The sequence below is a fragment of the Alligator sinensis genome, unplaced genomic scaffold (genome assembly GCF_000455745.1).
Source record: "Alligator sinensis unplaced genomic scaffold, ASM45574v1 scaffold872_5, whole genome shotgun sequence".
NCBI lineage: Eukaryota > Metazoa > Chordata > Crocodylia > Alligatoridae > Alligator > Alligator sinensis.
The window spans coordinates 271,761-277,228 of NW_005842730.1; the positions used below are offsets into that span (position 1 = coordinate 271,761).

The following is a 5,468-nucleotide window of genomic DNA, read 5'->3' on the forward strand; positions in this document are numbered from 1 at the left end:
CGCGTGGGGAGCCCCATCCCCGCTGCCGGGCCGGGCCGGTGAGTCACAGCGTGACTCTTCGTTTTGCGTCTTTTGCTTTCGCTTTGCAGGCGGAGGGCGGGGGGCGGCCTGAAGAGGGTGGCATGGGTGGTCATTAATGACACGATTAAAAACCACGGAAAACTCCCACGTGTCTGCACCCTCAGTGCTGGTGGCGGTGCAGTGAGGGCCAGCGTGGGCCTTTCTGGCCACACATCTTAGTGCCCGACATGGCCACGGCGTCCCACGTGAGACGGCCAGATCGCAGGCTGCTGTGGCAGTCCGGCTCGGCGATGATGCAGGTATACTCGGTACATACTATAACGTAGCGGTCGGCAGATCTGGACGCGCACCTCGCTGGGGTTACTTGACCCCCGCGGTGGTCCCTGCCCAGAGCTGCCCCGGGGCTGCGCCCGGTGAGCTCACGACTCCCCTCCCAGCCCTGAACGTCTGTGGATCAAGGATTTTCAAAAGGGGGCTGCATCATTACATACAACACCCGTGTGTATGCATGTATGTGTACATGTGTGTGTCCATGCATACGTAATATCTATTTGACTTGTAAAACTAGAAGTTTTTTAATGGGCTGGGGGCCTGGGACTGCTTTCATAGATTTCATAGATATTCAGGCTGGAAGGGACCCTGGAGGATCATCGAGTCCAGCCCCCTGCCCCAGGGGCAGGAAGTCAACAGGGATCAGTGGGTGCTTGAACCACCTCCAGTGGCAGGCTATTCCAAACCTGAAGGAAGAACTTCTTTACTGTCCGAGCCCCTATGTCCAGCCTAAATCGGTCGCGGAGGAGTTTGTGACCATTTGATCCTGCCCTCCCTTGGGGTGCTCTGGTGAACAGACGTCCCTCCAGATCCTGGTGAGCACCTCTGATAAACTTATAGGTGGCCACCAGATCACCCCTGAGCCCACGCTTTTCCAGGCAAAAGAGCCCCATGGCTCTCAGCCTCTCTGTTTCGTTCAGTTTAAGATCAAAACGAAAGGCATTCTTGGCACGAGTGCTGCCTTGCTAGATTACATATCACGTTTAAAAAAAAAAAAAGCAAAAAAGCCAGGAGCTAGGTAAAAAGAGTCGAAAAAGGTTGCATCAGGCAGTTCATTTTCAAGTTGGGATGGGGCAGGCGGGAGTCAAAGGAGGGATGTGCTCATCTGGTAGAAGGAAAACTGTGGAGTTGCTTATGGTCAGTAGTTTAAGCAAAAAATCTAAGCAACCTCAAACGTATTTATGACTTGTTTTCCCTAATGTAAGGTAATGATGCAACTTGCAGGTGGTATGCTGCTACAGTATTATGGACAAAATAGCTTTCTGTGGTGCAGGGAGGCTTCAACTCCGCTTCCATCTCTCTGCCAGCCTGAAGGGGGTAACTTCAAAATATAGCTAGTTACAGGCAACCCCCATTTAACTCCATGTTGTGTAATGCTATTTCGCTCTAATGCTTATTTTAAATTGAAAGCTGGTTTCACTTAGCGCTCAGCGAGTTGTGTTATATCGCTTGCGGTCACCATCATGAGTTGTTAAAAACACTTGTGGTTGCTATCTTGGATCATCAAATAGTTTTGATTTCACTTAATGCTCATTTCACTTAAGGTTCAGTTTTTCAGGAACCAATTAAGAGCACTAAGTGGGGGTTCCTGTACTGCTTTTTTGTTGACTTAGTGGCCCATGAAATACCTTTGTAGCCTTTTGCTGTCTTTTCATTGGAAACAAGGTGACCATTCCTCTCTTGTGAGTGTCTGTTAACTGGTAGGTAGCATCTGCTTCCATTTACATATCCCCACATGGAAGTCTTACTCATGGGGCTAGTTGAAGGGCTCTTCAAGAGCAATTTCTGATGCAAATTTGCCTGCAAAGTGTTTATCTGGAGCAAGGCAATGCAGACGCACAATACTGAGCACTTCTAGCTCTGGCTTTTGGGCAGTAGCAACAAGACTATATAACAGGAGTGGAGAAAAATACCACCTGCGGACTGGATCCAGTGCACCAAGACATTTTTTCTGGCCCATAGTGGGTCCCTTGACTCCCTCTGCCCAGGCATGTGGGGCAGTCTGGGTTGTGGTGCATGTGTCCGGTCCCACTGCCGCCAGGTGCACAGTGGGACTGGGACAGCACAGTGGACAGACTGTTTCCCAGCAGCCCTAGTGGTGGCTTCTTCCTGCTGTTGGCCCTGGCCCCACTGCCCGGGCACCCCAGCCTATCTATCCTGTGCCCATTGCTGGGACAGGACTCACTTGGGCAGGGCATGCAGATGGGCGGATGGGACTGTGGGTAGGGAGCCGCAGCTGGGAACAGGACGGGCAGGCGGGGCCAGGGATCAGGATCACAAGGCAGTAATAGCATGAGCCCAGGGGCAAAGCTGTGATCTGCTGCAGGCACAGGCATGTGGGGAGCTGACCCAGCCTGCAATAGTTCACTAAATCTCCCTAAGTGGACCTCCTGCCAAAATAATTGCCCACTCCTATATAGCTTCCATCTCTAGAGGCTTGGCCAGGAGCATGTGTTCTCTTTTTCCTTTTCTCATTAACTTGGCACTGCTCCCAATCAGTTTCATTAGTTCTTGCTGCAGTGTGGTGTACTATTGCTTCTTTTGACAACCCTATGCTCCTCAAAAGGAACTGGTATTTTTGGAATGGTGGTGTAGAAGTGATGTTATAGCCACGATGGTCCAGAAATTAAGCAAGAGACTACAATTTCTTAGAGCAATATCTTTTACTGGATCAACTATGTTGTTGGGATAAAGTTAGACAAGTTTTTGAATGTAAGACACTCTTCCTTGGTGACCTGAGAAGGAATGTTTTGCATTCAGAAGCTTGCTTAACTTTATTCACTTTGGAAAGGAAGGATGTACGTGTAATATTGCCAAGGAGTCCAAGATTTTTGTAGCAAGTGGTAGTTCAGTGAAATGGAATGAATTTCTTGTATATGCCAATGATGCTTTAAGTTCTTGGTATCAATAGTAGTGTGTCAACAGGGGCACTGATTTCATGCAGTTTATTGACTTCTTGGCCCATGCTGTACTGAATATATCATTTTATAAAATGTAGTATATCTTAACATCTCCCAAGGTAAGGAAGAAATCTTCCAGTCTTATCACAAGATACTACATGTTATTGAGGTATTTGCCTGAGCTTTCATTTCACTTTGTTTTTTTAATTGGCCGAAATTAGCTTAGTGACCTCAATATTGCCAGCTGCCCCAAGGTGATTTGATGTCCAGTATATCCAAGAATGGTACCAGACAGCTAGAGGGATCAAGCTGCTGTTTAGCCTTCAGTGGTACAAAGATAGAATTGTTACCTCCCTTCTTGCGTGGCATGGATGAAGGGAATTGGAACTAATGTAAAAGGAAGGTGATGGTGGCATTTGTCAAACTGAAGAAGAAATTGGGCTAAATATTAGCAAGACAATAACCTTCTTAAGTCAGTGGTAACATGCATTGTTTCTCTAAATAAGTCAATGAAAGTTTATTTTTCCAGTGTCTACTTATGAAGGGTCACTCCTAGATTTGTAGTAGGTCTACAAGAGTTTCAGGGTATTTTTTTTCTTTGTCCTTCTGAATCACATTTCTTCTGTGTTACCTGGTGACATTACTTAACAAAGATGAGGAAACAAATAGTGTTGAACCAGAATTACATTTTCTTATGCCTATGTACAAGGCTTGCTTTGGGGCTGTTTGTTTGTTTGTTTGGTGTGTGTGTTTTGCCTCTTTTTCATTTCTGACTTTTGGTTCATTGCAGGGGTGTGAACACCTTTTCACCGGAGGGGAGATTGTTCCAGGTGGAATATGCCATTGAGGCCATAAAGGTATTGTGAACTTCTGATGTTCATGCATTACAGTCCAAATGGCTCAAGTTGTGACTTTTTTTTTGTCACTTGTCACAAGTGAAGGGCTAATTTTGGTCAGGAAGGATGAGACACTTCTTAAAAATGGAGTCATTCACTACAGTGAGTGGTTTTCTTTATTTGGGGTTAGGACTGAACCAGAGCTCTACCATTTTTGTATTCCCTTTTGCACAGGTACATCTCTTGCAGCTTTTCTATTTTTGTTTATATATAACATTGACTTGGGTAACAGTAGAGAATCCCATGACTTAGAAGGGGAAAGTTCCCACCCCAAAAGAAACACCCACAGCAAAAGCTTGGGGAAATTACTAAAGTCTTATGTGCTGCCAAATGTTATTAGAACACAAGTCCTGGTCACTTGAAATGAAAATTCTCATGGAACTCAAATTAGCATTAGCTCCAGCATGGTATTCTCTACTTCTGTATAAATGCCTTTCTCTAAGTTTGGTTAAATGATTCACTTTGCCCTTAATGTTCTTGGTCTGATGGAGCATCATCTTCTGGGACGTGTAGGGTTGGGTCCTGCTACACCGGTTTGACACCTAAGTGCAATCTCATTTCACCTTGAGTTCCTGAAAATCCATTAATGCATCTTTTTTTTTGTAACCTGCTTTGATCTTTGTCTTAAGACTAAGTCACAAAACACAACAAGTAGGAGGAGGATCCATCCACTTGATGTGTTAACAGTTTTTCACAAACTTGAGCAAGTCTTTTTATGCACTTACTGGAGCAGGATCTGGCCCTTAATCTCTACATATTATCATCTCCTTAAAGATTATTAAATTGTAGCTACACTGATGTTATTAAAGTGACCTTCATTTTCTTGGCTACTTGCCACTGCTGTCTGGGATTAGTGAAGTTTGAGTGTCCCTGTTGATAACTGGGGATGACTGTTTTCTCTATCTAGCATTTATCTGATTGTGAATGCATGGAATGAGTTTAAATTGAGAGCTGGGTTGGATTTTAATTTACTTTTTAAAGAAGTGGCACTGTTTCTTCCCAGATATGATCCAAAGGGTTCTAGTGGAAGTATGATTAGGAAAAGAACCTTTTTACATAGTATGGACACATGTACATTTGGAGTTGTTTAGAATGCTTATTTGGAGGGCACAGCAGCTGTTAGGTCCTACCAGTTACCTGTGGACAAGCCCATAGTGATACAAGTGAAGTAAAGCTGATCCAACTTAACCCTGGGTGTAAAAGTGGTAGTGTTGTATTGCTCCAGGCTTATTCACAAGTACCTGTTAGAACAAGCAAAAGTTCCCCTTCACCTTTTGAAGCGGCTCCCAAGGTATGTGTGTCCATACTCGTAGAAGCCAGTGTTATCGGAAGCAAAGCATTTGAACCAGTAGGGAGCAGGTAGGATTCAGCCATTCAATTTAATTAAGGTTTTTTGGAAGCAAGAGACCTTAAATACATCTTGCCTGTTAATGTGATGCTGCATTCATACTGTTCGTAAAGTAGAGGTGTTGCACTTAGAAAGTGGGTTTTAAACTTAGTGCTTTGAGAACTGACATGACGTTTGGTTGATAACTAGCAGAAAGGCTTGTGTTAATAACTTCCAACAATCTACAAAACTAAATAACAGGAAAAGACTCTT

General features: G+C 44.6%; 1 protein-coding gene across 2 annotated transcripts in view; it reads left to right on the plus strand.

Moving 5' to 3' along the window:
* The first annotated feature begins 102 nt into the window (after nucleotides 1–102).
* The window catches only part of PSMA5 (proteasome subunit alpha 5), a 19,261-nt gene continuing 13,895 nt past the window's right edge, over nucleotides 103–5,468 (plus strand). The window contains exons 1-2 of one of the 2 annotated variants that reach the window (XM_025216341.1): nucleotides 103–320; nucleotides 3,763–3,829. The gene's annotated coding sequence lies outside the window, so the exon portion shown is untranslated. The remainder of the gene's footprint in view (nucleotides 321–3,762; nucleotides 3,830–5,468) is intronic. The other variant, XM_025216340.1, reaches the window with a different exon arrangement.